The 19,311-nt window shown below is 42.1% G+C and overlaps 1 protein-coding gene across 11 annotated transcripts in view; it reads right to left on the bottom strand.

Moving 5' to 3' along the window:
* The window catches only part of KLF12 (KLF transcription factor 12), a 247,864-nt gene that overhangs the window by 131,976 nt on the left and 96,577 nt on the right, over positions 1-19,311 (bottom strand). The gene's annotated exons all lie outside the window — the stretch shown is intronic.

The following is a 19,311-nucleotide window of genomic DNA, read 5'->3' as shown; positions in this document are numbered from 1 at the left end:
TCTTCCCTGTTTCCCCCACCTGTTGGAAACACTGCTGGAGCATGTGGCCAAATGGACCTTTGGCTTGACTCGCCATGGTCGTTATGGTGGTTCTGAATAAATCAGCCCGCTACCACCTCACTCCACACAACCAGACTTAAACCATAGACCGCTTTTAATGCACAGTATGTTTCACCACTTGTCCATATAACACAGGTTTTGGGCTGGTTTTTTGTTAAGTGTCAACTTAGTTCCTTTGTGGATATTACCACTCAAAATGTGATGCCGTGTACTCAGTCAGATGCCATTTGGACACATCTAACGAATGGGTTGTGAAGCATCTACATTGTCATGTTCCCAATAACAAAACCATGAAAGAGGTGGTTTGATAAATGAAGTGTGAGATGAAGGAACAGTTTCTTCCTTCAATACGGGTTTGTATTTTTCCCCAGTTACCCTGAGCTTCCAGCAGCGCAAGGGCAGGGCTCACACCGCTCAGCTTCCACAGGCTGAAGGTCAGGCTTTTCCAGTGGCTGAGGGTTCAGCAGTTACCACGCAGCAACAGTAATTTTGGACACCAAGGTACTCCCTCAGTCTCAATGGGGCTATCCAATACCTTGCCATTGAAGTTACCCAAGGCATCAACCAGGATCTACAAAACATTTATTCTGGGGCTGGAGTATTAAAAGACAAGAGCTGCACTTGCATTTACGAAGCATAGTGAAATACACAGGGTTGATGGTTAGATTTTGAGCACGTTTTTTAGACGGAGGAAACACGACATGGGGGTCAGCACAACACGGTAAAGATGAGACCACACATATTAGATGTAAAGCTAATTTTTCCTATTAGGGACACAAAGTTCATTCGAACATCATCTAGTGCAGCATCCATCTCACTCCCAAAAAATAGCAACAAAACAAATACCTGTGTTTTGCAAAAGGCACAGGCTTCTTGTTCTTATCAGGGTGCAATGGAAGCAGTTGTTTTCCATCTATGAATTCTTTATTGACTTAGGGGCTTGGTTAGCCCAGATAAACTCTCCTCCATACATTCTTCCCTGACAACTGAACTCAGATAAGGTTCTCCAGCTAAAACCTGACCAGATTAAGAAGTTCAGGGCACTCGTGACAAGAGTGCTTTCCTTGGCCCAGCAGAGCCCAACCTCGCCCCAAGCTTCTGAGAATGACGAGAAGTTCTTTAACTTCCTCAAGGTCAGGCTTCAAGTGGTGGGTAGCAGTGAACTAAATGATTTACTTGGGAGGAGACACACTCTGAATTCAAAATTAGACTGAGCCTTTAACTGAAGCTGGACCATAATGAATACATTTATCTGTATCTCATATGAAGAGGGTTGTTTTTGAAAGCTTCAGTTTAGGCACGTTTCGCCTAGAGCAAATTGATAAGTGAATTTTAAGAAATATCTATAGAAATACACCAACGTGCTACAGATAAACAAAATACTGAGAACAAGAATTGTATAATGGGAACAATCTTATGCATGCTGAAGCTCACATTGAAAACCCTGGATGCTGCAAATGCTTCAAAACCTTGTTACTGTTTCATACAGTGTAAATATCCAACCAATAACAGTAGCATCCGTATTGACCACTGATTTTTAAAAGCTGATCTGATCAAGTACCTCCTGCTATTAGTCAATGACCTTCATTTTTAAGCCATTCCACTAGCACCAGGCTCTATCCAAGTTAAAACATCGCAATTTCATGTTTGGTGCATCACATCCAGGTTATGAAGCTCCTCATACAAAAATGGGGAGCTTATTGATTTCAAGTTCCTTTCTCGGGATACGTATTAAGATTACATTAACACTGTATTATTATTCATTAAGAATGCTCTCCAAAAAATAATCCTATGACTATAGACCAAACAGAATCATGGGCTGTATCTTGAGCTTGAGCTGTGCAGTCTCCTGATGCTCCTGCAGACAGCAGTAACTGCTGGTTCGTTACACTCAGAAGAGAGGGAATATATTGCGTGGAGTTTGTTTTTCCACCCAGGTCTGTAAGGAAAGGGATGGGTCTTTACGTCTCTTCAGTGTGAACTTGCAAGTCATCTGCTCAGGGGCTTTTCTGCCAGGTTTTGTAGGAGCAAACAGAAGCCAGGAGGAGAAACCATTCCCACTTAAGAGAGTCTCACTAACTCACAGGTGAACACATCCCATCTATGCAATATACTGAAGACGGAAACATGATGTAGATCAAGCTTCCCTCCTTGAAATTACTGTCTTTGAAACTATGTGAAACAAAAGACCTCGCTGCTGAGGATGCCTTGGCTCCCAGAAATGTCTAGGGGCAATCAGCAGGGCATCAAAATAAATAATGATACTCTCACACCATTGTTTTTGCTCAGTCATGCCGGGACGATCTTACTGTTTCATGTGAGATAATGATGCAATAAATCTTAACAGATCTGTGCCACTGCATTCTTTTTTTTTTTTTTTTACTTTTTTTCTTTTTGCATGACATGCTCCCAAGATTTCTAGCATGCCAATACATCACCCTTATAAAGAAAGGCCTTGATCCTGTGAGTGCTTGTGTGCCTCAAAAGGCTGATGTGCGCCATTACCTGATACAGTGCAGGCTACACAGAGGTGCTATAAAGGATGAGCCTCAGACATAGCTCTCCACAGTGTTTGAAAACTGCTGTTCTTTCGTATACACGATCCCTCATGCTCAGAAAAACAGCTTTAGAAACAAAACAAAAAAACCCAGCAGCAGATTCCATCAGAAAAACAGGGTTGCAGGGAAATCTCCGTATCATCCTAACCAGGGCAGGCTGCACTGTCACGCAACCTTACATTTCATGTAATGTCACTTAGCCATCCTTTGCTGGAGTCAAAATGCCTGCCTTGTTCAGTCATTTAGCACCTGCAAACTGCATGGCGAAGCCTAAACCACATGTTTCGTCCACGTGGCATGACTAAAAGCTACAACCCATGAGTTAGGGTAGCACATATCTAAGTGTTTATTGCCACTCCTCCCCATCCCTGCATGCCCCTTCTGCTTCGAGTCTGCTTTAGCATTTGCTTGACTCCTTAAGAAAGCCTAAATTATTGCCATTTTTTTTTTCCCCCCAGGCTACTTTTATGCCAGACTGGCAAGCTGAACCAGCTCACCGAGTGATCCCACACATACCAGTGTCAGCTCAGGAACGGCGGTTGAGGAGTCAGAGAAGGGAGGGGGTGGGAAGAGCAAAGGAATGGGACAATCTCTTCCAATGCCTGACCTTGCCTCCACTACAACTAACGGTAAGATTATTACTACAAGGAGTATTAAATCTTGTTAAGACTGGTGACCACTCATCTTGCCCATCTGGTAGCGCAAGTCGAGAGAAGCCACCACACTCTTGTGTTTGACCAGTTTGCTAAAGCAACGCTTCACCCTGCCAGAAAAAGCAGAGGTCATCATTTAAAACATCAGCACAGACAGGTGGAAGAACATTGTTAGCTGCTGCCCTGAGGTTTGTGTGTCTGCAAGAGAAGCAACGGAAGGAGGGGGGAATTGAGAGAAGACAGCAGAGGAGCACAAGCCACTTGGCACAAGGGCAGGGGCCCGGTGGTGCACGGCAGAGCTACCTGGCCACGCTGGGGCCCGGCAGCAGCCCAGCTGCAGCTGCACAGAACTCAGCAGGGGCTGATTTGTCCAGAGATACTCCCTACTAACACCATTTGGCTGCTTCCGATCCCAGAGGTGGCTCATACCCTAAGTGCACAAACCCTAAGGGTGGGAGCACCACTCTGGACACAGCTCATGGTCCAAGGCGAACACTGCTTTAAGGGCATTGGAGGTAAAGCGATGCAACTACCATGCACTGCTAATTCCTCCTGCAATGCACGCGGAAGATGAAAATTCAGCATTTCAGATAAAGCTTCACTGACCTTTTCTTTCCCCTCCTTTTTTAAAGCCAGAAGATTTTACAGAGCTACAGATCAAATACAAATAGCACATGTCCAACTTCCAGGACACCTGGCTAATCAGGGTTTAGAAATAAATATTTGTTTAAAAATGCCAGTGTTAAAAGTTCTTCTCAGCATTTTCATGTTGTGTTAGAAGAGAGAGGGAAGACAAGAAGTAAATATGCTATTCAGTGATTTAAAGGGAAGACTCAAAAGAGTTACTAGGGAAGACAGACTTGTGAAACCCTCATCTGGCTTTCGCAGCTGCTGGAGGAACGATCCACACAGGGCTCGGGTCAGCCTACGGCTGCGGGCTCGGCTCTGGCACCCATTGCCGCACCGCGGGCGAGCGCTTCCCAGGTCAGCAGATGGGCACAGCGGGGTCTGGTACAGGACAGCAGGAAGCTCCGACAGAGAGCCTACCAGCGCAGGATTTCACAGGGGGGGTGGCGAAGGTCAATTATCAAAAATGTAACCTTTTGGTTTTTCACAGTATATTTTTCTCTTAAAATTCCCACTCAGCAGTTATTCATTACCAGTTTCCTCCTGTTAGAGAAATTACTTGGTTGGCATGGCAACACATACGCACCCTGAATTTCTGTCCCTGTCCCTCCTTTCAGCTCCGGAGGACTGTGAGCATCACCGGTCCCTCTTCACCCTTTCATGCTATTACTGTCCATACCCTACTCCTTCACACAGGCTTTTAATTAAATTGCATCTGGCATCCATAGGCATGCACAGTCGTCTTGTTTTCCGGCAAACATGTTCTGCAGTGGAGCTGGGGACTGAGCTGCAGTTCAGGAACACAGGCTCAATAGAAAGAGCAACTCCTAAACACACAGGGGCAGTGATCAGGACTCAGTTACTGACCTATCTGACGCATCTTTTAGATTAAAAAAAAAATAATAAAATTTACTGTTTGGGAGAAGAAATTTTCTCCCTTATTTTACAATGAGTAAGGCAAATCCATCTAATGATACTACATGCAAAATTCTTAGAGAAAGTTATTTAGCGTAGCATGCACTCCAACAACATTTGCTGATGTAATTTGCATTCACCATTAACTACTGGGTAACAACAACCAACACGTATCTTTTTAGGGATTATACGGTTCTAGAAATCATTTGAATGGAATCAAGGAGCATACTAAAAAAATCAGGGTACACAATCAACAATAAACCCTGTCTCATGCACACTTCACAACATCCCTCCATTTGATATGAACACAATTAGTCCATAAAGAGTATTTAAAATTCACTTTTCACAAAAACATCTCTTGTTGTAGGATGTATTGGAAATGGATTAGTTTAATAGTAGAGTTAAAATTAAGAACAAGCATCATACTTGACATGTAATACATTACTCTGCCTTAAAAAGCAAGGAAATGTAATCTAGTTGATTTCTTCCAATTATTTTAAAGACTTTTATAGACTTCAGTTGCTCTAGAGATTATGGTAGCAGTTTTGATAGATTTAAGGTTGCTGCATGGTACCCTGGCCCCAAGTTGGTGCCAAGAGTAAGTAACAGAACTCCTTTTCTTAAAAACTAAGCAGATATTTACATTCTCTGCTGGATGCTGAATATTCAGTACCTTTCAAGAACAAGCCCACAGCATGCTTTCCACTTTGGACCAGGTATTTCATATGCTGCATATGTGACTTGGATTTACTTTATTTTGAGCACTGTTTGTTTCTTTTTAACTTGGGGTTTGCAGACAGCAACTTGCAAATATCAATTTACAGGAACCTGCAAATATTTCTCCACAATCCATTTAAAGCTACCAAAGTTCTAGATAAACCAGCTATTTTATTGTTCAGCCTTTGATAAAAATTTGATCCTTCTCTGACAACAGTAAGGTCCCAGTCTAGGCAATGAAAGTGGGATGAAACTCCAGGAGAACTCTTGGGTAGGCTCGAAGCATTTATGGAATTTTAAACCAGGAATAAATTAATGCTTGTGTATTCAATACTAACAACATGCGTATTTATTTTATGCTAACAGCTGTCTTAAATTGCCACTTTATCCCATCAATACTTTGAATGGCTATTCAGGAAAAAAAATTAAGTGTATTTCATGTTCCAGACAAGTCATTCAGCCTAAATCCATTCATGAATACTAACATGTATAGCAACAAAGGAAACAAACTCAAGCTTCAATGAGCCAAACTATGAACCGTCTTCCAAGAACAGAAGTAAGTAATACTTACCTTTCCACTCTGGATTTTTTTAGTTTGTTCTGTAAAAATGAATACTATTCAGAAGCCAACTGGAATAGTTTTGGCTTCTATTCTATTTCTATCTGCTATTTTCAAAGTTTTCTGTCCTGAATATCAATAAAGTTTTCTCTGCCACGTTTGCACAGCATGTTTTAACTGGCGGACCACACAGAACTGTGGATGTTGCAGATCTAACACTTTAATCAGTTTATACCTACACTCTAACCTGGATCTGTGAAATAACCTGAATTTAGACAGGAAAAACTCTTTAAGGTGTTTTAGCTTTTTTTCCTCTTTTTCTGGTTTAGAGCCCATCCCTGCACATGTCTGAACTGGCACAACCGCAGAAGAGTTAACAGTGGACAGGAGCTTCCCAAACCAATGTTCTGCCATAAAAACCACAGCCCAGACCACTACTACTTCCATAGGGGGCTTTTTTGGTTGAAAGCTGTTAATGACATTAGAACTTGATCTGCTTTTTATTCAACAATATAGCAACATACTAGTTTACAAGCTCTAAGTACCCTAGTAAACATAAGGTTTATAGTCCCATGAAGTTATTACACAGCATTGTTCCACAATACCCAGTAGCCAAAGGAACAAAAAAATCTTTTGCATGGCACAATGTTCTCAGCACCAGAGCTGCTACCCCCCCCAGAAACCTCATCGCATGGACTCCCTAAAAATCCATAACTCTGTTCTGCTATGACTAATGGGAAAATAAATCGAGAGTCTATCACAGGAAATGCTCTCTTTGCCACTACCATCTACATCATTAAATCTTAAGCTCTTACGGAAGTCTCAGGATGGCAGTAGGCAGGTGCAAGACAGTTTAAGGTTTTACAGGTCAAAACCAACACCACAACCTCCGGTTATCGGGAAAACCTCTGTGGAGCTCAAAGAGCAGTGACAACTTGCAATACTAAAGGTACATATCTGCTCACATGGTCCCCAGTCTGCACACTGACACATACTAGAGAGCGTACCAGGGTAGCACTGCTGTATGCTTGCTTTTTGCTTGTACTTTCTGTAGGTATGTGCTATGAACTGCCATTGTACGGGTAAGAAGAACCTTTCTTCTCATCCACTGTGGTCACTCTGGTGTTCTCATAAGGTCCCATATGGACAAAACCAAAATGACCACTGTTTGTATGGAAGGAAGAACAGGTTGGAGCTGTGATAATCAGTGGTAGCTTTGGTGTAATGACCTTTAAGTAATGCAGTTTGAGACCCTGAGGAGAGTGACAAAAGGAAGACAGTAACAGAGACCTAGTCCAGATGGATCTAGACCCTCGACTACAGGAGAGCAGAAGTTTTCAGGGAACTAAGTGGGATCCCATGGGAGGTAGCTCTAAAAGTGCCAAAGAGCACAGGAAGACTGGAAGATCTTGAAGGACAACATCAAAGTGCAAGATTAGTGCATCCCACTAACCAGAAAAACAAGAAGTATGAGGAGACCAGTTTGGCAGATGTGGAACACGTGATGGAGCTCCAGTGCAAAAAGGCAGCATAGCAGGAGGAGCAAGCAGGGACAAGCCGCAAAGTATGAACACAGAAATATCGCACAGGCACGCAGGGATGGTGTCAGGAAAGCCAAAGCTCAGCTGGGGTTCAGACTTGCAGGGAATATCAAAGGCAACAACAAGAACTTCTACCACTATATCAGCAGTAAAAGGCTGGACAAAGAAAATGTGGGTTGGTGGCAGAATGAGGTGGGTGAGCTATTGACAGCGAACACCAGTAAGGCCGAGGTACTCCACTGCCTTCTCTGCATCAGCCTTCACCAGCACAGCCTTCATGCTTAGAGACAGGGTTCAAGGTGAAGAACCACCAGTCATGAATGAGGAACAAATCCTGGGGATTATCTGAGCAGACTCAACTCACACAAGCCCACGGGACCCACCTGCCTGCATCCATGGGTGCTGAGAGAGCTGGCCGATGTCCTTGTGGCACCCTTCTCTACCATGCTTGAAAGGTCCTGGAAACCATGGGAGATCCCTGATGACTAGAAGAAAGCAAACGGTGCACTCATCTTCAGAAAAATCCAAAAGGGTGATGTGGGGCACTACAGACCAGCCAGCCTCCCTTTGGTCCATGGAAAAAAATCATAGAGTGAGTCCTCTGGGAATAGACTTCTGGGAACCATGAAGGAGGAGAAGGTGACTGGGAATAGTTAGCATGGATCCACCCAGGGTGAAACATTTGATATTGCTAGTGGTACCCAATCCTACCTTCCCTTCCGCGGTCAATAGTTGTCCCTCCTCACCAAGAACTCCCTGTTCCACAGTGCAAAACAGAAGCCCACAATTGATATTTTATCTGTTTAAACCTTTCTGTTCACAAACAGCTGTTCAGCTGCTCAAAAAGAGCAAAACCACCAGAGAAATCCAGCAAAGGGGACGAGGAAACATTTGGAGCCACCAGGCACCCAGTACTTTAGAACTATCAAGATGGAATACAACCAAGCTATACCCAAACCATCTATCTGGCAAAAAGCTATCAAAGAAAGTGGCAAATATCATGGAAGGGCACCTACGGTATTAAAAACATAACCGAGCATATCTGTAACCCAGACAGGAGAGGGTGATGCTGCTGTCTTCCAAGGACAAACTGATGCAAATGCTCAGGAATTTCCAGTAACTCGCCTACCGCAATGACATAAGCTCCACACACTGCATCACAGATGAAGATCAAAGCCCAAGTCAGTGCCTCAATATTAATATTGGTCTCTAGTGTAAATTATGAAAGTAGAAAGTGGGCTACAAATGCCACCGGAGCAGCATGAGGAGGTGGGATGCAGGTGACACCCACGTGGCTGGTGTCCCCCACAAGGAACAACGGGAGCGGAGGCATTTGGAGGAGACAGGGCTGGGGAGGCCGACCTGCCATGAGCCTTTCCATGAGCAAGCCTCACTGGGGAAGACCCGCTGTCCTCCCTCCGCTGCATCCCCAGAGCTTCTCCTCCTCCGCCAGCCCCTTGCTCCCCGCCCACCCCAATGAGCTGGGCTCCATCGCAGGGGTGGCCCACGTGGAGCTGCCATGGGCCTCGCCGTCCTCGTCTGCCTGGGCTCCACCCTTGGGCGATGGCAACCACGGGGAGCGACCTGTGTAAGCAGGGGAGGTCGAACACTGCCTTTCGTTGCTGTTGGCCTGTGGTTCCTATGATTTTCTGGTGTGTTTAAGCGATGCAACCAAGCAGTAACAATATTTGTAAAAGGATGTCTGTGAAAGCAGATGCCCCCTAAATAACAGTTTATTAAATACTCATCCTCCCAGTGTGAAACAAAGGGAGGGGAGGGGGGTGAAGAAACGGAATTAAAAAAACCTAAAAATAAAAAAAAAAAAAATCAAGAAAACAGGATCCTTAAAGTAATTTATGTAAGGGCTCATCTCCACAGGGAGAAATAAGGAAAAAGGCCAATAATGGTAAAAAATATACAGCTCTTTCAGTATTTCCCAGTAGGATACAGAACAAGTATAAAATATACATTAAAAAGGCTATTTATAAGGGAACCTCAAACAGAAGAGTTAAGAGAACATCAACAAACAAGTGAAAACAAGAAGTAATCCCTTCTCATAACAAACAACAAAGATTAAAATAGTTTTGGTACTATCATAACATACTGGCATTTGTCTCATGCCGCTGAAGTGTTCTGTCATACTGTACATTATTGCGTTATATTGGCTTATGCTTATTTTTCTTAAGCTAGACAGTATATAACAAAAATATAATAACAACGCACACTTACACAATACTTCTCACTTCAAGTATCTCAGTGTCCTTAAAGAAATAAAGTATAGCAGTTATCCAAGTGAGAACCAGGAACATAGAAAGATTTCACTTCACCCTCAGCCAAACCAAAGGGAAAGGACAAGAGCCCAGTCACTTCCATTTCTCTTCCGTTCTGAACATACCAACATACCCTGTTGAACAAAACACAGGCCATCATAATGAACTGACTACTCTAATGTGCATTAAAAAAAAAAAAAAAAAAAAAATCATTAAACTCACCAGTGAGTAGAACAAGATGAAACGTAATGATTAACTTTTCTCCTAGCTAAATAATTTAAAGATTTTGTGATTCACAATTGTTTCACTGAGACGTTTCAATGGAAAACATAAGGAACTCTGAACCATGAAGAAGCTACCGTGCATCAACAGGTCTGCAATACCCATCTATATACATAATCACAGGCAGAGGTAAATGTGAGGTAATTCAAGGTAGCTTTCTTGTTAATAAAAGCGGGATTACCTAGCTCAGCTGCATCAGTTTCTCCATAGGAACAGACGGACTACGTTCACTGAATTTTAGACTACTGAATTTCAGTGCAGTTGCAACCTGAATTAAACTTCAGATGCCCTACCAGGTAAGTCACCAGATCAGAAGAGTAGCTGCTTTTTAGATGCCAGTAATTGTTTTGCATGAAGTCTAAAACTCACATTACTGTATCTTAGAATTGCATTGCACTGTGACACGGAACAACAGAGACCTGTGTTGAGTTTCAATGCAGAAGTGCAACAGGATTTTAGACCACACTGCTGTATACCAGCTGATACATGGCATGCTGTGCACTCCCGTGACTATATAGCATTAATACCTTTCTGGCAGGAGGCAAAGAGTAAAAATCCATACCTCACTGGTTCCTCAATTAGGATTGCAAACTAGATGAAAATTACAATTAAGCTGTAGATATTGGATTCCCAAAAGAAATATAACACAGAGCACACACGAGTCATTGCAACTGGGTTATCAGGGGGAATGACGCAAGCGTAGATATTTGGATGGTTGAAAATTTTTCTTACACATTTTTTTACATTTTCAACTATTTTTAATGCAGTAAAGGAAATGTTGACCTTTCACATCTCTATCAAATAAACAATTTTCGACCCAAAATGTGGATTTAGAAATTCATAGTAACCAACAGATATACCGGCTGGCATGTACCATACTTGTTTTTCTTTCTGGCTAGAGTTTCTCAGCTGAATAAATCTTCCATGAGATTCCCATCATAAGCTCTGGTAGCAGAGCAAGCTGAGAGGTCATACATCATCAAAAAAGCAGACTGGCTTCAAGGTGAGCTCACAAAATAATTGACTGGGGATAGAAGGCAACCAAACTATAATCTAATGGCGCACTTCAGCACTATGTTCAAATCAAAGGGTTGACTTTCCTTCTCCCAAAGCCAACATTATTTTTTCAGTCCGTATAAGCACACAAAACTTATCAATTCACGTATTTAACACATGATATATTGTGTAACTATGATTTTTCTACAGAACTGTAACAATATTAAGTTATTCTACTTTCTACGCATTCTCTTTGAAACCCTTTCCAGTCTTGCAGATAAAATATTATCCTTCTCCTCTACCAAATACATCCTCATAAAACCTGATTTTTTAGTAAGTGAAATCATCTTCTTGCTGCCTTTCTGTCATTATAGATATGGGAAACCTCTTTCTGGCATGGCACCATTAGGTAAACACAAGCTGTTTGGAGCAGAGGCTTCACTCCTTTTAGACTTGCTACTACATTCCTAATGCGCACAATCATTATTATCTGAAGATGCCCATTAAAATAGTGTCTAAACACGACTTCCGATTAATTACACCAAGATATCCAGGGACTGCCCTTTATTTGTATAGTGCCTAGCGCAATGAAATCCTCACCCACAACTGAAAATCTCCCTGTTCCGACCATACATACAACAAACGACACCAGGCAGAATAAGGACTACACTCCCTGCAGTGCTCTGTAACAGCCAACTTAACTACTGAGGAAAGGAAAGCAATGGCAGACAGCGGTCAGTAAATTAAGTCTCAGAGGATCTGGGATCCTTCTCTTAGTGAGAATTCCAGACAGCATCATACATCTTACAACCCCACCTGCATTTTCTATCTGTAAACTCAGTTAACTTGGCAAAAAGACTGCCTGGCAAGCGTGACAGTGAGTGTGCTGACTGAGCTGGTTAAGCTATCGTTTCCTATTAGCTGTAAATCTATTACCTTTCTATTGCACTTTTGTGTCTGATCCCTGGGGAAAAAAATCCCAAATAAATAAACCACACCTACTGCCATGGTGCAAAAACCCCTTAGCTCTCTATTCTATACGAGGGCTGACTTCAAAAGGAGTAAGGAACATGCGCAACACTGTAAATACTCAGTATTTGGCAAGGCAGCAGTGCCGAGACATGCCCCAAGTAGGTAGTTTGGGTCCCAGAAGCAGTGAAGGTGTCTCAGGATGTAGTTTCAGTGACAGTTAACCAGCTCTAACTACAGGCCTTTGTCAAAAGCAGCACCCATGATCTTCTTCCCACCCGTCCCTTTTCCATAGGATAGAAGATATCCATGATTTCCTAACAGCGTGACTGCAGGATATATAAAGCCATTCCCTTTCTCCTGTTGGGTTGGGTTTTCTTGGATCAGTGATTGGTTGACCCAACTCTCTCCAATCTCATTCAGTCACTGGCAATGGATACAGCAGGAATGCCAGGTTGAGAGCAAAGCTGTAGGAGCTGGCTACCTTTTATTCTTCATGCAAGCTTCCACTTAACAAGGAAGACCACCCACAGTATTTATCAGCTTGTGGTGCTTCACTTGGCTTAATTAATCCAACCGATGTAGCTGCGGTGCACCTGTCTGGGATGTGTCTTGCACCCTTCTGGGTTGCAAGCATATCCTTCAGCAGTGTTCGAGGAACACAGCTGTATCTCCTTAGATACATCTCAAATGGCTTTCCGTCATGCCCTGTAGGTTATGTCCTTACTGGTCTTTGAGATCAGATCTTGATCTCTTTTTGAAGAACGTCATATATTTATGGCACTGTAAAGCAACTAATGAATCGTATCAGCTGTTTCTAACCTCAATAAGACTCCTCGAGTATCATCTATTGCAAGATGAAGAAAACTAACAGAAGGTAAGAAGGGCTAGTTTCTTTGCAGAAGAGATTGATACACGTGTACTGTCCATATGCCATTTGTTTCCCCAAATCAGTTGTGCTAAACATTAAGTAATTAAAAAAAAAATATTTGGATGAAGTAGAAATTCATAAATTACAACAGCAAATACTAGAAGTGCTCTTTCTTGTAAGAATACAAAGAATGTACATAAGCCTAATCAATCAACATAAAACAGTTCCCCATATAGTCAAGGAGCAAGCTCTGCTATTGAGACTATTCTCAACTGAATTTCAGTAGATGTTTTCAGAAATCTTTGAAAATAAAACAGATTTCTGTCACTATTACACAGGCTGAGGTAGATCATGTTCATGTATATAATAACATAAGTATGGATGGCATTCTTCAGACACCAGACGACAAGATAATTTGGCTGGAGATGAAAGACACAGAGAACAATATTGGCTTGTTAAAGAGTTTTGTCATTTTAGTCATTCTTTTCATAAATCAGCCATGATAAGGCATGGGAATGGAGATGGATCAAGCAGAATTAGGAGATGAATTCAGAATAAGATACATAATCTCCAAATAATGATTTGAGGGGACAAAATGCAGGCACGGATGAGATTGCAGATCTGGAAACAAAAAGGCTGATGAAAATTAGAGGTTCATTATTCTCTGTATTTGAAGATTAGTTGTGGGACGTAAGTCCCACATTCACATCTTCTTTTAACAAAAGCTTATGGCCCGACTCCGCAAATACTTGAGAAGTGTAACTTCATGTGTCTAAGACACATTTACCAGTTTTTAGAAACGGGGCCACATCCTGCAATGACCAGCAAGACTTTCAGACTTCACACTGAAGACAGTCAACACTATCCATCCTACCTTCTTTTTAGTAGCCATCAGCTAACAAATTCACTGCCCAATCCGTATTACCATTTACATTAATCCAGCCTCCATACGTTTTTACAATGAGGAGTATTACTTTTCAAAACTGTTTTTGGCAGAGCCAAAGAATGAGTATTTTTTTCCTGCTGAAGTATCCCACCTTCACCTATATGGGGAGGGACCACCTTCCTCACATACTTCTCTGAAGCTGCTTACTGACATACAAAGATTTTACTTCAGACCAAAAGATCTAAAGCTGTAGGTCACTGGAGGATATTACACGATAAGCAAATTCACATTTCTAAAGTAATTCTACCAATTTATTAGCAATGCTAGCTCCTGTTCCACAGTAGGGGAGATAATAACGAAGTCTTGTTAAAGGGCAATGCGGTATCTTTTATGTAATGTCTTTTTTTCATTTGTGATAAAGTCATTAAAGCAGCACTGTGTCTTCTTGAAGCCTCAAACAATAGTCTGCATTAAATCTCCTGTGCAAAATTAAGGACAGTAGTTCACTGGAAAAATAAGCATCTGTTCTTGCTAATGCTGATGGCCTTCTAAAAATCATTAAACTATTCTAAATTGGCGACGATAAAACAAAGCAGAACTGTTTTAATGTTTTCCAAAGCAAAGAGAAAATCCATTTCCCTTGTAAATACTTCTTTGTTCCAGATTTGCCTAGTAGCCTATATCTCATAAGGCATGTCTCCCTTACGAGCTGCCTAAATCCCATTCTCCCACAACCATCTAGCTTGAACTCAGTGTCTTTTAAACCTGGGTTGGTAAAGGTTAGTCTTCACTGCATCAACACAGGCTGTAGCTCCTGAGTCCTGCCCACCTCTCCTCCAGTCACAGACTCAAAGGAACTGGTGCGTGGGGCATAGCTGAAACACAGGCGTCAGCTCCAGTCTCCTTTCGGCCTCAGCGAGAGACTGGGCTGGTTTGCAGTGGGAGTAGCTCGCACAGCTTCATTCTTCAAGGGCTACCCTAAAATTTTAGCTGGGCTACACTTTCTTCGTTCGCTTATTCTTTCTGCTATATTGCATTTTAAATCCACCTTCGCTTGTTCTAGATACTTAACACTTAGGCAGTTTAAGGACTGAGATGCTATTTAAGAATATTCTTAATAACTTTTCAGAGGTATCAGCCCAGGTTTGGACACAGAGCAAGACACAGACAAATCATGAAACAAAATGAAACATCTCCTAACAAGAAAGCTGAAGATCCTGGAGGTCCGGTACAGATGGTAGAGAAGAACTTTATGTTATACTTAATCTTTCCTGCAAAAAGACTGAGGGCTCCAGTAGTGAAACCAAAAGCAACACAGGAATATAATGGATTGATTGCCTAGCTTGGTATCCAAATACAGTAGAAAATGCTAGTCTCGGCTCAATGATTTGCTCTATCCTGGTTCTCATCTATATCATGGGTGACTTCTACTACCACCTCCACCACATGTAGTCAAGAGACAACACCTGGTAAAGACCAGGTTACCCAGAGCAGCACGGGGAAGATGAATTTCTGATATATGAAATGCACACAGCCAGATGGTGCCTATTTCACCGTAGCCATATGCCACAAATGGTAAGTGAAGAACCAACTTAATGCTAAAATCTGGTGCTGTTTGTATAAAATCTTTTTTTTTTCCTCCTATTGTGCTTCCATTTTGGTGGAGTGGGTGTAAAAGGAAGGGGAATGTTACTTCTTTCTGAGCTTTTTATTTCTATGTTGTCAAGTTACTGCAGTGATCATTGCTCACTTTACCGAGGTTGCTAAGCGGTGGTATTTTCTACTGCTTGAGTCAATAAAGTCAGTGGGTTACTGGTTCACAAACTATAAGGAGACGACTTTCAAAAAAAGGGTTTTTAATAAAGTCCTAAGATAAACACATATTGTTTAATCATTAAACTCATCAAATTATGAAATAAATTGAAACCTTGGAGTAAAAATGGACTCAAACGCTGTGATTGTATCATCTGCTGAAGTAATCCACCAAGCCAGCATCATACACGTAACATCATTACGACAATTCCCATTTGAAGCAGGGATGCAGGCATTTTGCTCATCTGCTTGTGATCTTGGAGACAAACTCAGAATCACAGGGGTTCCTTCTGGCCCCTGCTCTTTGCCAGTAATTCAGCACTGGCATCAAGCAACTCCTGAGAAAGCCTCCGCCCCTTTGCCTCACCGACAGCAGTATCGCAGAGGACACCACGGGAACACGAAGGCGACAAGGCACACCGGCACCCGAGTGGGATCTGACCCAGCACCAGCCTGCCGTCCCTCCAAGCACACAGGCTTGCCTTCATGCAACAACTGCCCAGGGTGTGATTAGACTCGCTCTACTGGCTGCTCTCTCATCAGGCCAACACTGCAAGAGCCAGGAGAGCGGGGAGGAGTAGCTGGGTGTCCCACACAGCACTGCATGTATGCATGGCCAAACAACATCCACATTCCCCCAGCAAGGTCCTTTCTGTGAATCCCACCTTGGAGGTCATGAACCACAAGGGATAGCCAATCAAGGCACAACTACTGAGAAAACACCTTTTCTGGCTGACATATTCACATGCCCTGCAGGAAAGCGTTCAATATCCCTACAAGAAGTAGGCATATATCCTTAGAACCCACAATTAATTTAATCTTGAGTTCAATAAAGTTTTGCAGTAATGGCCCTGTAAACACCCATCACCATTAATGTGGAGGACCCGCCAAGACCGGGCTGCTTCGCTATCACGTGTGGCAGCCTCCCACACTGCAAGAGCAACCTGAGCAGCAAGCCCCCTCGCTTCACCACGCATTGTATGGCCTGGCTCCAAAAGGGCAAAGCGAGATCATCACACAGCACCACGAGGGAATTTTTCTGTTGCCACTGGAAAGGGTTGGAAGCTGATGCTAGATAAAATCAAACTAAAAATTAGGTGCATGCTGTCACAGGAAGGTGTAACTACTAGCATAGCTGTGGGAGGTTCTTCACCATGATCTGTTTTAAAATCAGTATGATGTTTATTTGAAATACAGGCTCAGACTTAAAGAGACAATTCAAAGTGGTCCTGTAGCCCCTCTCAGACCAAAGATCAGATGATATTATCCCAGCTCCTGCAAAGCTTCATTAGCGAGGCAAGGCAACTCAGTGCTCTCCGGTCCGATCGCTCAGTGCTCACCACCCTGGTCAAGGGCCACTGGTGCTCCAGACTCTGTTGATTTCACTCCTCCACAACTGACACAGCCTTCAGGATCCCCTAATCACAGATAAAACTTTCTTTTCACAGCCCTTAAACCATGTCTCACTTTTGCCCTTGCAGCAAACCTAGAGCCAATAGCAGATACCAAGCAGGTACAGCAAAAAACTCAGCTGTCTTCCTACAGGTTTTGGAAAAGTTTGCCTAGTCTTGTCTGGTGTTCAGCATCCTAAATGATGAAGCTTTGGCCACTATCTTCAGAAGACTCAAAATGCCATCTTAGTTTGGAAATTTTCAAAGTAGAAATCACATCTCCCAGTTTACGCATACTTTGTGATGAAGGTGCAACTCTGGGCACTGTAACACCACAGACAGACATTGCCATTTCAAATTCATACTATTTGGATCACACTGTAGTTTCCACTCCATGCTTCCCAGTTATGATATTCATCTTCCCAAAGAGCTCCACGCTGTTTTGGGTAATCACATCCTTCAAACACTTGTCCCTGTTATGTCTACCAACATCTACATATTCAAAACAGTCTCTGAAGCACATGCTAAACATCTGTTTCAACCACCTTTCTCTTTAGAGTTTAAGTCGTTTGCTGGAAAATTGCCATCCTGATGGTTAGCTCCTCTGTTAGTGAACTGGAGAATTCATTTGGTATTTATTGATTGTTCCCTAATGAAGAGTCATAAAGGTGCCAGAGACTCTTGACCAGACACTACTTAATTAGTACCAAAGCGCATAAAATCCCAAATCAAACCGAGCTCTTTGTCCAACGGCTCAGTCACTGGAAAAGAAAAAGATGACATCATTTTCTGTTTACACAGAAGTCCGTAAAATTTTATTAAAAAAAACCCTAAGGAAATTAAAAAAGTATATACATTGTTCATTTCCTTGCAGTTCCTAAGACACCAAATAGGTCTTCCAGAATCAAATCACACTCTGCTAAAGGAAGTATTCCTCATAAAGGACCCAGCAATATGCATCATGCATAGAATTTATTTTTAACTAGACAAAGGCAAATACCAGTAAAACATCTGTCTTCTGAACAATACAGAGAAAGGTTTGTGTTACATACAAAGACATAATGCAAAGCATCCAGAAGGTATTAAGAATTACCTCTAATGGATCTGCCTTTTTACCACCATGGCTCATACAATAGTCCAACTTTTATGTTCCCTCAGACTACGCTGCATTGGAGTATTTTCTGAGGGTACTTGCTCTCAAGAAGGCAGAGAGATAAGCAAGAACTCCATTAAACATCAAGGTTTTTTTTTTCCTCTCAAACTTAAAGCCTCAGAAACATCCTGAATAACTGATGTCTCCTTGCAAGTCTTTCAAAATTAAGTCATCCTGAAAGTTAATTCCCTCTTTTCCATATCATTTCAATTCTCAATTAAATAATTGAGAAAATAGCAGGAAGGAAAAAAGCCAACTAACAGGAGGAGGCAAAAGCTCATCCCTACAAGGCAATAGCATTGCTGCTTATATTATGTTCTCTGCTTGTTGAAGGCATCTGTCTTCAGAGCAGTAAGGTGGCTTGGATTCTTTGGGATAATGTACGATGCACACAAGGAAATAAAGATCCATGATAACACAAAATCCATTAAATACAGACACCTTCATAGTAATCTACAATCCCTGATGTATTTATTACCACATGTTAGAAAATACCCTTAGTATGTCCAAAAACATAGTCCTCCATTTTCCTAAAATCTACAACTCCAATGCCAAACACTTGTTCTGCAAAAAATTCAAAATCCTATTCACGACCTCTGTCCTGTATTCAGCAGTCAGCGTGACACAAACTTTAACCATCCGAAGTTTCTAGCCCTCTTATCATAATGATAAACAAGTGTTTTCCACCAGAAAGAGAGCAGGTTTGCACAAACAGAAAAGGGAATAGGACAAGCATACAAAGGACGAAAACAACCACAGTAAGGCAAATATCCCAAGAAGGCAGAATAGCAAAGATACGTATGGGCTTCTCAGACATATGAATTCAGCTTCTTTACCATAATCCATTATTCTTTCCTGGTTTTTTTTTTAAACTGCACCTTTCTTTATAATTGTAAAATTTACACCAACAGCATCTCGGCTATCCCACATAATTTCAATGTCTTCCATGGAGTTTTGTTTTGTGCTCCCAGCAGATGAGACAAGATGCTCACCAGTACATCTCCCAAGAAAATGAGCTCCAAAACGGTAGAAATTAAGAAAAACGTAGAAA

This window comes from Nipponia nippon, unplaced genomic scaffold (genome assembly GCF_047370975.1).
Source record: "Nipponia nippon isolate SJK-2023a ecotype South Korea unplaced genomic scaffold, ASM4737097v1 scaffold_2, whole genome shotgun sequence".
NCBI lineage: Eukaryota > Metazoa > Chordata > Aves > Pelecaniformes > Threskiornithidae > Nipponia > Nipponia nippon.
Note: the sequence above shows the minus strand (reverse complement) of the source record. Positions and strands in the feature narration are given on the sequence as shown.